The following is an 18,925-nucleotide window of genomic DNA, read 5'->3' as shown; positions in this document are numbered from 1 at the left end:
ATCTCCTTAAGCCGCTCCTCATAGGGCTTGTTCTCCAGACCTTTGATCATTTTAGTTGCCCTCCTCTGGACACATTCCAGCTTGTCAATATCTCTCTTGAATTGTGGTGCCCACAATTCAGAGTTTCCTGATGGTAAGAATCATAGAATCAGAGAGTTGGAAGAGACCACATGGGCCATCTATTCCAACTTACTGCAATGCAGGACAAGCACAATCAAAGCACCCCTGACAGAGAGCCATGCAGCCTCTGTTTTGATTGTGTTTTCCTGTCTGGCAGAGTAGGGTTGGATTGACTGCTCCCTGTGGTCTCCTCTGACTTATGATTCTATGATTCTTCTCACCTTGAAAGGCAATATTTTTCCTGCTGCCTTTTGTCCCCCAAGGACCAAGCTCATTTCCTCATCACTATAACCACAAGTTTTGCATTTCTTTTGCAAGATTTATAGCTCTAAAGGCCGGTTCCTCGGCACTTCGCTCCATGCATCTGATGGAGGAGACTCAAGCCTATGAAAGCTTACGCTCCCAACTTTGTTCTCTTGCTTAGTCTCAAAGGTGCAATGAGATCCCTCTGCATACTGATATTCCAGATATTCCAACACGTCTATGGCTTTGAATTCTGCCCTGCTGTGAAACGCATTTCGCAAGCAATCCAGCGGCATGCCAACTGCTTACTTAATTCACCCGGTGTCTCTCTCTTTGTATGTGAGAGAGAGACAGCTTCATAAAGCACCACTCAGGAATGGATTTGAAAGAACAAACAAGCCGGCGTGAGTCGGTGGCTTCGATGCAATGGCCAAAAAGGAGTGACATGACCTTTGCAAAGTACGATGAAGGCTGCGTTTTGTATGCCTGGAAGCAAACAGGTGAGTGGAGGGGGGAATCAAACCCTGTGCATTTCCCCCTTATTTTGACTGGAAGGCCGAAATCATGAAAGCTTAACATCACCCCTCCCGTGGCAATCACCTCTCCTATGGCTGGATGGTGAAATGGTCCACTTTTGGTAACCTGTAAATATTGCTTTTGGGGAGATTGCTCAACCAATCCATGGAAATGCAAATATTAACCAGTATCACAGTCAAGGAGTCAGAAGAAGAAGAAGTTTTGGAAGGTGAGCTCTGCAGGAACCAGACATGATCCTGAAATCTGAAGAACGCTCAAGTTCGGATGGTCCATTCCAACTTATTTCCCATTTCTAACTATGGATACAAAAGTTCACCAGATAGAAAGAAAATCAACTCACTTGAAATGCAGCCTTGGAGGAGAAATCTGTGGATACTAGAGTTGTGCACAGAATTCATTTCTCCTGTTTCCTTTGTTATTTTAGTTTCTTTCGGTACTTCAGGAGCACGAAATGGGAAGGCCCCTCCCGGTACAGAAACCAGCTTGGCATGAAAGCAAGCGGGAGCAGATCACAACTCCTGGCTTGCTTTCCAGCATCACAGTTTTACCCTTTTTATTGCTCCCCCAGCAAACAAAAAGTAAAGCCCAATTCCCTGAAAACTACTCTCCTCTTCCAGGAGGTTATCACTCTTCTTTACCTGGAAGTTGGAAGCCTCCTTGAAATGGCTTGGAGAGCGCGTGGCTGGTTGGCGTGGTGTAGCCTGGGAGAGAAAGCGCTCACGCCTGCAGCTGGGGCCTCCCAGAACTTGCCTCCTTGCCTTGGAAAGAGAGTGCGTGTGTGGCATGCAAGCCCAGAAAGTGCATGCCTGCCAGTGCTTGCAGCCAAGCACCTCTTACTATAGAGTGAGAAATAGAACTTGCCTCCTTGCTTTCGAAAGAGTGTGTGTGTGGTGTGCTGGACCTGAAAGTGAGCACCTGCCACCAAGCACCTCTTACTCTAGAGTAAGAAACAGAACTTTCCTCCTTGCCTTGGAAAGAGTGTGTGTGTGTGTGGCATGCAGGCCCAGAAAGTGCACGCTTGCCAGTGCTTGCAGCCAAGCACCTCATACTCTAGAGTGAAAAACAGAACTTGTCTCCTTGCCTTGGAAAGAGAGTGCGTGTGTGGTGTACAGGACCCAAAAGTGAGCACCTGCCACTGAGCACCTCTTAGTCTAGAGTAAGAAACAGAACTTGCCTCCTTGCCTTGGAAAGAGTGTATGTGGCATGCAGGACCTGAAAGTGAGCACCTGCCAGTGCCTGCAGCCAAACACCTTTTACTTTAAAGTAGGAAACAGAACTTGCCTCCTTGCCTTGGAAAGAGAGTGTGTGTGCGGCTGCAGGACCTGAAAGTGTGCACTTGCCAGTGCTTGCTGCTGAGCACCTCATACTCTAGAGTGAGAAACAGAACTTGTCTCCTTGCCTTGGAAAGAGAGTGCATGTGTGGTGTGCAGGACCCAAAAGTGAGCACCTGCCGCTGAGCACCTCTGCCGCTGAGCACCTCTAGAGTAAGAAACAGAACTTGCTTCCTTGCCTTGGAAAGAGTGTGTGTGGTGTGTAGGACCTGAAAGTGCGCACCTGCCAGTGTCTGCCACCAAGCACTTCTTACTCTAGAGTTAGAAACAGAACTTGCCTCCTTGCCTTGGAAAGAGTGTGTCTGTGTGTGTGGTGTGCAGGACCTGAAAGTGCGCACCTGCCAGTGTCTGCCACCAAGCACTTCTTACTCTACAGTAAGAAACAGAACTTGCCTCCTTGCCTTGGAAAGAGTGTGTCTGTGTGTGTGGTGTGCAGGACCTGAAAGTGCGCACCTGCCAGTGGAAGAAGGCTTTGGCCTTACCTCTTGTTCTTTTCTTCTCCAAGTCCAACATTCTCAGTTTCGTTAATCATTCACTGTAGGGATTTAGTTTCCAGATCCAATTTGTGACCATCCCCCTTTAAGGATAGTCCAACTTGTCAATGCCTTTCTTAAATTATGACACCTAGAATGAGACTTAGTCTTACCAAAATAGAATAGAGTAATTGGAGAATCTAAGCCTGAAGCTAATCAGTTTCACAAACCAAATAAGATTGGATCTCTTCAGGCAACTTCTTAGCTGACAACTTAGGATTCAACATTTAGGACAAGGGTCAGGAACCTTCGGCCCTCCAGGTGTGGTGGACTTCAACTCCCACAATTCCTCGAGGCTCGGCATTCGCCCCAAAGGCTTACCTTGGCCTCAAGGAATTGTGGGAGTTGAAGTCCACCACACCTGGAGGGCCGAAGGTTCCCCATGCCTGATTTAGGACCTTGTTGTGCTTCATCTGACCGTGTAATGGCCATAGAGTCTGCCAATTTGGTTACCTCTCTTTGCATGGGAATGGGAAGCAGAATAACATTTGATCCTTATTCATATCACTATATTTATTTATACCCCATTTTATCTCTCCCGAAGTAGACTTAATGCGGTCCAACACAAAAACATTAGCACTTAAGAACTTTCCCAAGAAGTTTTGGAACAACCCTCTGCAAATTCTTGGAAGGCTTTCACAAGACCAATCCAAATCAGCATTGGGTGACAATTAGTTCTCTAATTTTACTCTATTTTTCTCCTAATTATCACCATATTCCATTAAAATCCTACTCAGAAGCTAAGCACAGCATGACTATTTGTTGAAGGAATAACATTACAGGCAGTTTTAATGATGAATTTTAAACTTGCATCTTATGTTTAATCTCTGTTTTGTGTATTTTAATATGTATTTTGTGGAAACATGTTTTAATATGTATATTTTAAAGAATATTTTTAGGTGAATGTGTGTGTTGCAATGTTGTAACCCACCTCGAGCTGTGAGGAGAGGCAGACAAGAAATAATAATAATAATAATCATCATCATCATCATCATCTGTATGCTACATACCAATGCAGCCCAACATAATGAGGATCCAATGGTTGAGATGCTTTCTACGCTGACATCCTTTTTGGCTATTGAGAATAAAAACCTCTGCTACTATCCCAAGAATGGAAAACGGGATGTTGGTGGGCAGGAAAAGAGATTTAAAGATGGGTTCAAAGCCAACCTTAAAAACTCTGGCATAGACAGTGAGAACTGGGAAGCCCTGGCCCTTGAGTGCTCCAGCTGGAAGTCAGCTGTGACCAGCAGTGCTGTAGAATTTGAAGAGGCACGAATGGAGGTCGAAAGAGGGAAATGTGCCAAGAGGAAGGCACATCAAGCCAACCCAGACTGGGACCACTTTCCACCTAGAAACCAATGCCCTCATTGCGGGAGAACATGCAGGTCAAGAATAGGGCTCCACAGTCATCTATGGACCCACCGCCAGTACACCGATCTTGGAATACAATTCTACTCGGACAACGAGGGATCGCCTAAATAAAGAAAGTAAGCATGATTTCCTAGTAATGGTTTTCCAAAACAGCTCTCAGATGGAAGGCTGACCGGACTCTGTACCCGATTGTTTCCATCAGTGCCTCAAGGCCGTGACTGGATGGTTTCGTGCCAGCAGGTTGAGGGTGAATCCAGCAAAGATGGAGATGCTATGGCTGGGTTGACCGGGCAGTGGGGACATCCAGCTGCCTACCCTGGATGGCGAGGCACTACGCCCGTCATCCTTGGTCAAGAGTCTGGGAGTCCTTTTGGACCCTCTGCTGAGGATGGAGGCCCAGGTCTCCGCCGTGAGCAGAACCGCCTTCTTTCACCTGCGGCAGGCTAGACGGCTGGCCCCCTCCCTGTCCAGGGATGACCTAGCTACGGTGATCCAGGCCACGGCCATCTCAAGACTGGACTACTGTAACACCCTCTACATTGACCTTCCTCTGTCGGTGATCCGGAAGCTCAAGCTGGTGCAAAATGCAGCTGCTCGGCTTCTTGCGGGAATTCCGATGAGATGCCACATCACCCCAATCTTACTGCAGCTGCATTGGTTACCGATTGAGCACCGGATCACCTTCAAAGTGATGGTACTCACCTTTCAGGCCTTGCATGGTCTGGGGCCGATGTACGTGAGGGACCGCCTCACCCCCTCCCAACCCCAGAGATTCCTCCGTTCTGAGGACCAAGATCTATTGGAAATTCCCAGTGTCAAGACCTTGCGTCTAACAGCAACCAGACGCAGAGCCTTCACAGCAGTGGCACCATCGCTCTGGAATGCTCTGCCACCTGAAGTCCGTGCCTTGTGGGACTTATCAGCTTTCCGCAGGGCATGTAAGGCATACCTGTTTCGACAGGCCTTTGATCTTTGATATTGCTGTTTTTAAATTGTTTTATATATTTTTTTAATTGTGTTAGATTTTAGCCATTCTTGTAAGCTGCTCCGAGCCCCAGGGGAGTGGCGGCATAGAAGTTTGAATCATAAATAAATAAATAAATAAATAGGTTCTTGTGGGTTTTTGCGGGCTATAGAGCCATGTTCTAGAGGCATTTCTCCTGACGTTTCGCCTGCATCTATGGCAAGCATCCTCAGAGGTAGTGAGGTCTGTTGGAAATAGGACAATGGGTTTATATATATCTGTGGAATGGCTGGGGTGGGGCAAGGAGCTCTTCCCTGCTGCAGTTAGGTGTGAATGTTTCAGCTGATCACCTTCATTAGCATTTGAAGGCTTGCCTGAGCCTGGGAAAATCTTTTGTTGAGAGGTGTTAAGATGTGCCTGGTTGTTTCCTCTTTGTTGTTTTGCTGTTGTAATTTTAGAGTTTTTTAATACTGGTAGCCAGATTTTGTTCATTTTCATGGTCTCTTCCTTTCTGTTGAAATTGTCCACATGCTTGTGGATTTCAATGGCTTCTCTGTGTAGTCTGACATGGTGGTTGTTGGTGTGGTCCAGCATTTCTGTGTTCTCAAATAATATGCTGTGTCAAGGCTGGTTCATCAGGTGCTCTGCTATGGCTGACTTCTCTGGTTGAAGGAGTCTGCAGTGCCTTTCATGTTCCTTGATGCGTGTCTGGGCGGTCCCTATGTAGACTTGTCCACAGCTGCATGGTACATGGGAGACTCCTGCAGAGGTGAGAGGATCCCTCTTGTCCTTTGCTGAACGTAGCATTGGTTGGATTTTCTTGGTGGGTTTGTAGATTGTTTGTATGTTGTGTTTCCTCATCAGCTTCCCTCTGCGGTCAGTGGTTCCCTTGATGTATGGCAGGAACACTTTTCCTCTGGGTGGATCTTCATCTTGACTCTCATGGCTTCTTCTTGGTCTTGCAGCTCTTCTGATGTCTGTGGTGGAGTCTCCATTGGCCTGGAGAGCCCAGTTGAGGTGGTTCAGTCCATCTTGGAGGAGGTGCGCTTCGTAGATTCTTTTTGCACGGTCTGCCAATGCTTTAATGGTGCTTCTTTTTTGACTTGGGTGATGGTTGGAGTTTCTATGTAGATCTCTATCTCTGTGTGTGTGGGTTTTCTGTAGACGGTGTGACCCAATTGTTGATCTGGTTTGCGGATGACTAGGACATCTAGAAAAGGCAGTCTTCCTTCATTTTCTTTTTCCATGGTGAACTGGATGTTTGGGTGGATGCTGTTCAGATGGTCCAGGAACCTGTTGAGTTCTCCTTCTCCATGGCTCCAAATGGTGAAGGTGTCATCCACATATCTGAACCATATGGTGGGCTTTTTGGTTGCTGTCTCCAGGGCTTGTTCTTCAAAGTGTTCCATGTAGAAGTTAGCTATGACCAGGCTGAGAGGGCTCCCCATAGCTACTCCATCTTTCTGTTCATAGAATCATAGAATCATAGAATCAAAGAGTTGGAAGAGACCTCATGGGCCATCCAGTCCAACCCCATTCTGCCAAGAAGCAGGAATATTGCATTCAAATCACCCCTGACAGATGGCCATCCAGCCTCTGCTTAAAAGCTTCCAAAGAAGGAGCCTCCACCACACTCCGGGGCAGAGAGTTCCACTGCTGAACGGCTCTCACAGTCAAGAAGTTCTTCCTCATGTTCAGATGGAATCTCTGTTTGTAGAATTCATTGTCCCACTGAAAGTAACTGGTGGTGAGGCAATGGTGAAACAGAGTCGTGATGTCTTCTGGGAACCTCTGGTTGATGAGTGCCATGGTGTCTGCTACCGGGAACATGGTAAATAGAGATACCACATCGAAGCCTTCGACAATACATATAAATAAATAAATAAATAAATGGACCTTCCCCTCCACCCCCCTCGCCCCCGTAGAGCCGCTGCCTGCTTAATTCATCCAGGAGACTCTCTTCCTTCTTTTTCCTGATGCAGCAACATTCTGTATTTCTGAAATATCTTTTAATTTCTCCATACAATATTTAATCCTCTCGCACTGAGGCTCTGGCTATAATCATTCAGAATCCCATAATCTCTTTTTCTGCCAAGGATTATTGACTGTTTGTTTCCCCGATGCTTCTGTGTGCTTTCTCAGAGCTACTCCGAGAAGAACCGTGCGCGCGAGAGAAAACGTCCAACTTTTTATCCAGTCGAAAACTTCAACAGGAACTAAAGACGTACGGTGCGGCTGTGCAGCTGTGAACCAAACACTCATGCATTAAAACATCAAGGCTCCTTAAGCGAGCAAGAGATAAAGGAACTGACAGTGCAAACTAAACAAGTTAACGTTTAAGTTGCCAAGCGAATTTTCTATGGCAGCCATAGGAAGAGGCATTTAAACAGACATGCTTCTATGATTGCAGATGGCAGTAATTTAAATTGGAAGTTGCTGTGGAGCCCAACGGTTTACTTGCTCTATAGGGTGACAGGCTCCTCTCTGAGTTTCAATCTGAACTTGAATGGAGTTGCACAAGGTGTTAACCCTGTACTGAGAACTAGGCTTCAGCACCTTGCAGAGATTCTATACAGTTCAGACTGAGGGCCGGAATGGGCTCATTGTCCCACAGATATGGCACCTACTGCATATGAGTCCATTGCTTTTGTGGACATTTATGACCTTCCAGAGTAAGCAATGCTACATAGCACCGAGATTGTGGAGTGTCAGCTGCATTAAGATCACTCTGACCAAAAGGTCATGAGTTCGAAACTAGCCCGGGTTGGAGTGCGTTTCCAACCAATTGTATGTAGTCTGTTGTTGATCTTTGCAACCCGAAAATCAGTTGCATCTGTCAAGTAGGAAAATTAGGTACCACCTTAAAGTGTGGGGAGGCTAAATTAACTAATTTATGAGGCCGTAAAGAAGACTCCAGCAGAGCATTCCAGCGGGGAAGCATGCGGGGAATGCGGAAATACTTCATCAGCGTCGCAGATGGATGATGAAAGCGACAGCTCCCCTGGCAGCCAGAAAAAGTTAAATAGCCTCTGTGTATGTCTGTGCTGCAACCCAGATCAGGAAACAAGACCATAAGATTAAATCCACCACACTTGACTGTGGGAAAAACAATCCTTTTTTATTGATGAAAAAATGATTACAAAATAGAGGAAAATGCAAAGTCAAAAAGCCACAGTAAAACTCAGCAGTCAGGAAAATCTCTGAACTAGATCAAGAGAGATATTGACAAGCTGGAATGTGTCCAGAGGAGGGCGACTAAAATGATCGAGGGTCTGGAGAACAAGCCCTATGAGGAGCGGCTTAGGGAACTGGGCATGTTTAGCCTGAAGAAGAGAAGGCTGAGAGGAGATATGATAGCCATGTATAAATATGTGAGAGGAAGCCACAGGGAGGAGGGAGCAAGCTTGTTTTCTGCTTCCTTGGAGACTAGGATGCGGAACAATGGTTTCAAACTACAAGAGAGGAGATTCCATCTGAACATTAGGAAGAACTTCCTGACTGTGAGAGCCGTTCAGCAGTGGAACTCTCTGCCCCGGAGTGTGGTGGAGGCTCCTTCTTTGGAAGCTTTTAAGCAGAGGCTGGATGGCCATTTGTCGGGGGTGATTTGAATGCAATATTCCTGCTTCTTGGCAGGGGGTTGGACTGGATGGCCCATGAGGTCTCTTCCAACTCTTTGATTCTATGATTCTATGATCAAAATTCCAAAAGCAACACTATAGAAAACTTGGAACCTGTTAGTATCTCACTAACCGTACTTGGAACTAGAAACCTCTGGGAATGCAGGCCATGGGAAATGGGAACTCTGCCAAGGTAATGCCTCAGTCTAAAACGATGCTTGATCTAACAAGACAGCCCGGGGGGAGACACTTTAAACTAAAGAAACTGTTTCGGGACACGCCTCCAGGCTTGGAAGCCTCCTTTTCCTTTAATCTACTTGACCTTCACAGACTCTGTGATTCACTCCTGTTTCCCCAAATCTGCCTTCTTCTATCCTCAGTAAAAAAAGGCAGGTGTTAACTCCTCTGGAGAGTTATCACCGCTTGACTCTGAAACATCCTCATCAGGATGTTTAGTTTCACTTTCCCAGCCACTGCCCTCAGAATCAACAGTTTCCAAACCATCAGGGAAAAATACATGTTCAGTAGCCTGTTCAGTTGCATCAGGAAATACAATCATAGAATCAGGTTCAGGTTCACATGGAGGCTGAGGGTCAGGCTCACATGGAGGCTGAGGGTCACGTTCACACGGAGGCTGAACCCCAACAGTCTGTATATGTTTGTATGTCAAAAATTGGCATTGAATGTTTGCCATATATGTGTACAGTGTAATTCGCCCTGAGTCCCCTGCGGGGTGAGAAGGGCGGAATATAAAAGCTGTAAATAAATAAATAAATGCCTATTGTACTCCAGGGGACTTTACTACTATATGAATATAGGTCGGATCCTATGAAGTAAGGACTTCATCCCTTACTTACTGGAGCAACATGAGAGCCTTGGATATGGGTTGTTGTAGGTTTTTTCAGGCTATATGGCCATGTTCTAGAGGCATTCTCTCCTGACGTTTTGCCTGCATCTATGGCAAGCATCCTCAGAGATTTTGAAGTCTGCTGGAACTAGAAAAATGGGTTTATATATCTGTGGAATGTCCATGGTGGGACAGAGGACTCTTGTCTGTTGGAGCTAGGTGTGAATGTTTCAAGTGACCACCGGAAGGTGAACGGCAGCCAATGGAGCTCCTTAAATAGGAGGGTTGACCACTCTCTGTAATTCAACCTGGTTAGAAGTCTGGCTGCCAAGCGTTGGACCAATTGAAGTTTCTGGGCCATCTTCAAGGGAAGCCCCACGTAGAGTGCATTGCAATAGTCCAATCTAGAGGTAACTAACTAAACCGTGGACCACTGTGGTCAAGTCAGTCTTCGTGAAGTATGGTCGTAGCTTTGAAAGGCAGCAGATCACATGAGTTGTCTTCATAGACCTGTCAGCAGCCTATGATACTGTGAACCACCGCCTCCTCCTGAGAAAAATGTATAATATTACAAAGGACGACCACCTCACCCGCCTCATAGGAAACCTGCTACAAAACAGGAGCTTCTTTGTTGAGTTCCAGGGCCAGAGAAGCAGATGGCGGAAACAGAAGGACGGCCTGCCTCAGGGGAGCATGCTTGCTCCATCCATGTTCAACATCTACACAAATGACCAGCCACGGCCAGAAGGGACAGAGAGCTTCATCTATGCTGATGATCGTGCCATCACCGCTCAAGCAGGGAGCTTTGAGGTGGTAGAACAGAAACTTTCCGAAGCTCTAGGTGCTCTTACTGCCTATTACAGGGGAAACCAGCTGATCCCCAACCCATCCAAAACACAGACATGTGCCTTTCATCTCAAGAACAGAGAAGCATCCCGAGCTCTGAAGATCACCTGGGAAGGAATCCCACTGGAGCATTGCAGCTCACCCAAACATCTGGGAGTCACTCTGGACCATGCTCTGATCTACAAGAAGCACTGCCTCAACATCAAGCAAAAAGTGGGTGCTAGAAACAATATCATACGAAAGCTGACTGGCACAACCTGGGGATCACAACCAGATACAGTGAAGACATCTGCCCTTGCGCTATGCTACTCTGCTGCTGAGTACGCATGCCCAGTGTGGAATACATCTCACCACACTAAAACAGTTGATGTGGCTCTTAATGAGACATGCCGCATTATCACGGGGTGTCTGTGCCCTACACCACTGGAGAAATTACACTGTTTAGCCAGTATTGCACCACCTGACATCCGCCGGGAAGTAGCAACCAATAGTGAAAGGACCAAGGCAGAGACATCTCCAGCTCATCCCCTGTTTGGGCATCAGCCAGCACGTCAACGACTTAAATCTAGACATAGTTTTCTAAGATCTACAGAGACACTCACTGGAACACCTCAGCAAGCGAGAGTCCAAAAGTGGCAGGCTCAAACCCAGAACCTCAACCAATATGAGAGAAAACTGGGTGACTTGGAAGGCACTGAACAGACTGTGCTCTGTTACTATATGAATGTAGGTCGGATCCTATGAAGTAAAGACTTCATCCCTTACTTACTGCAGCAACATGAGAGTCTTGGATATGGGTTGTTTTAGGTGTTTTCAGGCTATATGTCCATGTTCTAGAGGCATTCTCTCCTGACATTTCACCTGCATCCATGGCAAGCATCCTCAGAGGTTGTGAGGTCTGTTGGAACTAGGAAAATTGGGTTTGTATATCTGTGGAATGACCAAATTGGGAGGGATAGCCAATAGTCCAGAGGACAGGAGCAGAATTCAAAACGATCTTGACAGATTAGAGAGATGGGCCAAAACTAACAAAATGAAGTTCAACAGTGACAAATGCAAGATACTCCACTTTGGCAGAAAAAACGAAATGCAAAGATACAGAATGGGGGACAATGCCTGGCTCGAGAGCAGTACGTGTGAAAAAGATCTTGGAGTCCTCGTGGGGAGGAAGTTAAACATGAGCCAGGAATGTGATGTGGCGGCAAAAAAAGCCAATGGGATTTTGTCCTGCATCAATAGGAGCATAGTGTCTAGATCGAGGGAAGTAATGCTACCCCTCTATTCTGCTTTGGTTAGACCACACCTGGAATATTGTGTCCAATTCTGGGCACCACAATTCAAGAGAGACAAGCTGGAATGTGTCCAGAGGAGGGCGACTAAAATGATCAAGGGTCTGGAGAACAAGCCCTATGAGGAGCGGCTTAGGGAACTGGGCATGTTTAGCCTGAAGAAGAGAAGGCTGAGAGGAGATATGATAGCCATGTATAAATATGTGAGAGGAAGCCACAGGGAGGAGGAGGGAGCAAGCTTGTTTTCTGCTTCCTTGGAGACTAGGACGCAATGGAACAATGGCTTCAAACTAAAGAGAGGAGATTCCATCTGAACATGAGGAAGAACTTCTTGACTGTGAGAGCCGTTCAGCAGTGGAACTCTCTGCCCCGGAGTGTGGTAGAGGCTCCTTCTTTGGAAGCCTTTAAGCAGAGGCTGGATGGCCATTTGTCAGGGGTGATTTGAATGCAATATTCCTGCTTCTTGGCAGAATGGGGTTGGACTGGATGGCCCATGAGGTCTCTTTGATTCTATGATTCTATGATTGTTTCCAATTGTTGCCAACGATAAGGCCTCAAGAAGTTCAATTTGAATGAAGATTCAGTCTCTGCCATTGCAGCATTATGGAACAAAGTCAGTTCCATCTACTCATCCCAGTCTCGAGGGTCTTGGAAGCATCTTTCATTGTTCTTTTTCAAAAAGGAGTGGGAAGTGCTTCCCAAATGTTAAAAGTCCCACGCATCTGCAACGTTACAGATTTAGTGCTGGTTTATGGGATTTTGATTCCAAGGAAGGAAGGAAGAATGTGACGGTTTCCCCCTTGTCAGCAGGAGGAAGGTGCATTTAACTTTCAGCAAATAAACAAGTCGCTACATGCTGGGAAAAGACAAAATTCCCATGTTGTTTATACCGAGCAAAAACACAGGAGGCGGAATAAACAGTCCTGGCCCTCAAAGCTTTACAAAACAGCCCAACATGTCTGCAGTCTCTCCTCCGGCGCTGGAGGTTTCGGCATCTGTTCTCCAGCTGTGACTTGCACTGGGTCAGGGGGCAAACCAAGTGCAGCCCTAAAGGAAACTGTCTTTGGGGACTTCATCTCCCCAATCTCCCCAGATGGCATAGTCACTCCGTAGGACTATGATTTGATATCAATATGACGCCGCGTGCAGCGGAGCCAGAGCAAGATAGTGGAACAAGGAGAAAGTACTTAAGATGCTCTAGTCAGATGGGGAAAAGGGGGGTGGCTTACACTGCTGGTTTCAGAAAATCATAGAATCATAGAATCAAAGAGTCAGAAGAGACCTCATGGGCCATCCAGTCCAACCCCATTCTCCGGGGCAGAGAGTTCCACTGCTGAATGGCTCTCACAGTCAGGAAGTTCTCACCCTTCCTAATGTTTATTTATTTATTTATTTATTTATTTATGCACTTGTATACCGCTAATATCTCAGCCTAAGTCGGCGACTCATTGCGGTTTACAACACTTAAAAAACAATATACAATTTAAAAGCATAAAAACATGAAACACATATACACTACAAGTTATTGGGCCACCAATAACAATCCCAAGCATCTCGTAACTGAAATCGCAATCCAAAATTCATCGTCCATGAGTACCAATCCTTAGTCATCAAATTCGTCGCAACGGATTAACCGAATGCTTGTTTAAACATCCATGTCTTCAGTCGTTTCCGAAACACCATCAGCGAAGGGGCTGATCGTACCTCTATGGGGAGGGTGTTCCAAAGCCGAGGGGCCACCACAGAAAAGGCCCTGTCTCTCGTTCCCACCAGCCGCACTTGTGACGTCGGCGGGATAGAGAGCAGGGACTCCCCAGAAGATCTTAGGGTCCTGGTGGGCTGATAGGCTGAGATACATTCGGATAGGTAAGTTGGGCCAGAACCGTTTAGGGCTTTAAAGGCCAACGCCAGCACTTTGAATTGAGCCCGGTAGCAGATCGGCGGCCAATGGAGCTGGTATAGCAAGGGAGTTGTATGCTCTCTGCGCCCCGCTCCTGTTAGTATCATGGCTGCCGCTCGTTGGACTAATTGGAGCTTCCGGGCTGTCTTCAAAGGCAACCCCACGTAGAGAGCGTTGCAGTAGTCAAGACGGGATGTAACCAGAGCGTGGACTACCGTGGCCAAGTCAGACTTCCCAAGGTACGGTCGCAGTTGGCGCACGAGTTTTAACTGTGCAAATGCTCCCCTGGTCACCGCCGAAACCTGGGGTTCCAGGCTCAGCGACGAGTCCAGGATCACACCCAAACTGCGAACCTGCGTCTTCAGGGGGAGTGCGACCCCGTCTAACACAGGCTGTAACCCTATACCCTGTTCGACCTTGCGACTGACCAGGAGTACCTCTGTCTTGTCTGGATTCAATTTCAATTTGTTCGCCCTCATCCAGACCGTCACTGCGGCCAAGCACCGGTTCAGGACCTCGACAGCCTCCTTAGGAGTGACAGAGTTGGACATCATCTGCGTACAGATGACATCGCACTCCGAAACTCCGGATGATCTCGCCCAGCAGCTTCATGTAGATGTAAAACAACATGGGAGACAGTATTGAACCCTGAGGAACCCCGCAAGACAAAGGTTGCAACCCCTTAATCCAGTTCCTCCTGTTGTCGTGAGCCCCAACCATGAAATTATTTTTTTTGTTACTTCTCAATTGTTATTTTGCTACTGTTATGAATCGTAATGTAAATATCTGATATGCAGGGTGTATTTTCATTGTTAATAACTGAACATAAAGCCTGAGTCGCCTGCGGGCTGAGAAGGACGGTATATGAATATAGTAAATAAATAAATAATCACAAAAACAAATTATATACTGTGTAAGAGAGAGAGAGAGTGCATGAGGGGGAGACACAAAGTATGCCGTCACGCCTGGGGGGCTATAAAACATAGACGTGACAGCTTTCTCCAGGGGATTGCTTCTTGCCCCCCTTTAAAGAACTGGAACTCCCAAGGACCAAAACACTATAGATAACTCAAAATAAGTTTTATTGTTCACAAAGAGTTATCCCTTTAAGGCAATAAGCTGGAAGTTTCAAAGGGGTGAAGGAAAATGTACATTACAATCTCTGGTTGTCTTGGGTCCAAGGAGTTTGCAGCTGAGGAGCTATTCCAGGTCCCTCTTTCTCAATGGCTGTAAATGCCGGAGCAATTCACAACCCCAGTCCAAATGGCCTATGTTTGAAGACACAGGGTCTTTCTCTGGTGCCAAAAGAACTGGTCTGAAGGCACTTGAGACTTCCCAACGTCATCCAGGTTGATCTGAACATGAAGCATAAGTCTCAAGGGTAAGAACCTCAGAATTGGTGCTGAGAGGTAACTTAATCAGGGGCTTTTAGAGCCAAGTCTCTTATTCACATCCATCTGATAGGAATTCTGATGGTGGAATGAAAAAGGAAAGCACTCCCCTCCTCCAGGAAGCAATTCAGCTGGTACAAACAACACTGATTGACAGCTATAAATAACCAATCAATCCAACTATACATAAGTAGGGTAAAAAAAGGCAGGATTAAGCATGATACAACAGTTTAAATCTTGCAAGTAACAGTTCTACACATAGGTGGCGCTACCCGCGCCGTTACACACAGTCAGGAAGTTCTTCCTCATGTTCAGATGGAATCTCCTCTCTTGTAGTTGGAAGCCATTGTTCCATTGCGTCCTAGTCTCCAAGGAAGCAGAAAGCAAGCTTGCTCCCTCCTCCCTGTGGCTTCCTCTCACATATTTATACATGGCTATCATATCCCCTCTCAGCCTTTGTTCCATCATCTCTCTAATCTGTGAAGATCGTTTTGAATCCTGTTCCTGTCCTCTGAAGTCTTGGCTATCCCTCCCAAATTGGTGTCATCTGCAAACTTGATGATCAGGCCTTCTAGCCCTTCATCTAAGTCAAGGATCCTCAAACTAAGTCCTGGGGGCCGGATGCGGCCCTCCAAGGTTATGTACCCGGCCCTCGCTCAGGGTCAACCTAAGTCTGAAATGACTTGAAAGCACATAACAACAACAACATTCCTATCTCATCAGCCAAAAGCAGGCCCACATTTCCCATTGAAATACTAATAAATTTATATTTGTTAACATTGTTCCTCCATCTGAACATTAGGAAGAACTTCCTGACTGTGAGAGCCGTTCAGCAGTGGAACTCTCTGCCCCGGAGTGTGGTGGAGGCTCCTTCTTTGGAAGTTTTGAAACAGAGGCTGGATGGCCATCTGTCAGGGGTGCTTTGAATGCAATATTCCTGCTTCTTGGCAGAATGGGGTTGGACTGGATGGCCCATGAGGTCTCTTCCAACTCTTTGATTCTATGATTCTATGATTTTAATTATTGTATTGTTTTTAAGTGTTTTTTTACACTACAAATAAGATATGTGCAGCGTGCATAGGAATTCATGTGTTTTTTTTCCAAATTATAATCCGGCCCTCCAACAGTTTGAGGGACTGTAACCTAGCCCTCTGTTTAAAAAGTTTGTGGACCCCTGATCTAAGTCATTAATGAATGAAGGGCTAGAAGGCATGATCATCAAGTTTCAGACATCACCAAATCTATCTTTGGATATGAAAGGAGAAAGACAAAAGAAGTCGAGATAAACTTTGTTATAAGACTGTTGGAGAGGTCCCAAGGATATTTGTTTACATTGACACATGTGGCTAGAATTCCTCAATGATTTAGATTTCTGGAATATTCACCTTAAACCAGTATTTCTCAAACTAGGAGTTAGGACCCCTGGGGAGGTCACGAGGGGGTGTCAGAGGGGAAAGAGCCTCCACCACACTCCGGGGCAGAGAGTTCCACTGCTGAACGGCTCTCACAGTCAAGAAGTTCTTCCTCATGTTCAGATGGAATCTCCTTTCTTGTAGTTTGAAGCCATTGTTCCCTTGCGTCCTAGTCTCCAAGGAAGCAGAAAACAAGCTTGCTCCCTCCTCCTCCCTGTGGCTTCCTCTCACATATTTATACATGGCTATCATATCCCCTCTCAGCCTTCTCTTCTTCAGGCTAAACATGCCCAGCTCCTTAAGCCGCTCCTCATAGGGCTTGTTCTCCAGACCCTTGATCATTTGAGTCGCCCTCTTTCTCTGGACACATTCCAGCTTGTCAATATCTCTCTTGAATTGTGGTGCCCAGAATTGGACACAATATTCCAGGTGTGGTCTAACCAAGGCGAAATAGAGCATGGGGAGCATGACTTCCCTAGATCTAGACACTAGGCTCCTATTGATGCAGGCCAAAATCCCATTGGCTTTTTTTGATGCCACATCACATTGTTGGCTCACGTTTAACTTGTTGTCCACGAGGACTCCAAGATCTTTTTCACACATACTGCTCTTAAGCCGGGCGTCCCCCATTCTGTATTTTTGCATTTGTGCCAAATTTGGTGGAGATCCATCATTGTTTGAGTCCACAGTACTCTCTGGATGTGGGTGAACTACAACTCCCAAACTCAAGGTCAATGACCATCAAACGCTGCCAGTATCTTCTGTTGGTCATGGGAGTTCTGTGTGCCAATATTGGTTCAATTCCATCGTTGGTGGAGTTCAGAATGCTCTTTGATTGTAGGTGAACTATAAATCCCTGCAACTACAACTTCCAAATGACAAAATCAATCCCTTCCCAACCCCACCAGTTATTCAAATTTGGGCATATCAGGTATTTGTGCACATTTGGTCCAGTGAATGAAAATACAACCTGCACTTCAGATATTTATGTTACGATTCATAACAGTAGCAAAATTACAGTTATGAAGGAGCAATGAAAATAATGTTCTAGTTGGGGGTCGCTACAACATGAGGAACTATATTGAGGGGTTGCGGCATTAGGAAGGTTGAGAAACCCTGGCATAAGCAATGCCACTGTCCATAAAATTGTAGAACTGTAGAGTTAGAAGAAACCCAAGGACCATCCAGTCCAACCCATGCCATGCAGGAAAACACAATCAAAGCACTCCCAACAAATGTCCACTCAGCTTCTGCTTAAAAACCTCCAGAAAAGGAGATTCCACTGGATTTCCAGGGAAACAGCCTATTCTTCTGTCAAACAACTCCTAATGCTGAGCTGTAATCACTTTTGCTGTGATTTGAATCCATTGTTCCATTGTGTCCTAGCCTCTGGAGGAGCAGAAAACAAACTTCTCAATGGGACATCCTTTCCAATAATTGAACAGGGCTCACCTGTTCCCTCTCTCAGCCTTTTCTTCTCCAGCTCCATGATCTTCTCCTCAGAGCGTTGGATTATTCCAGGTAAAGAGGCCTGACCAAAGCAGCAGAGAGTGGAATTGTGGCTGCCCTTGATCTAGATCAGGCATTGACAAACCCTAACTATAAATCCCTGCAACTACAACTCTCAAATGTCAAGGTCTATTTTCCCCAAGCTCCACCAATGTTCACATTTGGGCATATTGAAGATTTGTGCCAAATTTGGTGCAGATCCATCATTGGGTTGTTGTAGGTTTTTTCGGGCTATATGGTGATGTTCTAAAGGCATTTTCTCCTGACGTTTCGCCTGCATCTATGGCAAGCATCCTCAGAGGTAGTGAGGTCTGTTGGAATTGGGACAATGGGTTTATATATCTGTGGCATGACCAGGGTGGGACAAAGGACTCTTGTCTTCTGGAGCTAGGTGGGAATGTTTCAACTGACCACCTTGATTAGCATTTGATTGCCTGGTAGTGCCTGGAGCAATCTTTTGTTGAGAGGTTATTAGATGTCCTTGTTTGTTTCCTCTCTGTTGTTGTGCTGATCTAATTTTAGAGTTTTTTTAATACTGGTTGTCAGATTTTGTTCATTTTCATGGTTTCCCCTTTCTGTTGAAATTGTCCACATGACAAGAGTCCTTTGTCCCACCCTGGTCATTCCACAGGTATATAAACCCATTTTCCTAGTTCCAACAGACCTCACTACCTCCGAGGATGCTTGCCATAGATGCAGGCGAAACATCAGGAGAAAATGCCTTTAGAACATGGCCATATAGCCCGAAAAAACCTACAACAACCCAGTGATTCCGGCCATGAAAGCCTTCGACAATGCAGATCCATCATTGTTTGATTCCACAGTACTCTCTGGATGTAGGTGAACAACAACTCCCAAACTCAAGATCAATGACCATCAAACCCTGCCAGTATCTTCTGTTGGTCATGGGAGTTCTGTGTGCCAAGATTGGTTTAATTCCATCATTGGTGGAGTCCAGAATGCTCTTTGATTGTAAGTGAACTATAAATCCCAGCAACTACAACTCCCAAAT

Source organism: Anolis sagrei, chromosome 2, assembly GCF_037176765.1.
Source record: "Anolis sagrei isolate rAnoSag1 chromosome 2, rAnoSag1.mat, whole genome shotgun sequence".
NCBI classification, from domain to species: Eukaryota; Metazoa; Chordata; class Lepidosauria; order Squamata; family Dactyloidae; genus Anolis; species Anolis sagrei.
This window is presented reverse-complemented; position numbering follows the sequence as displayed.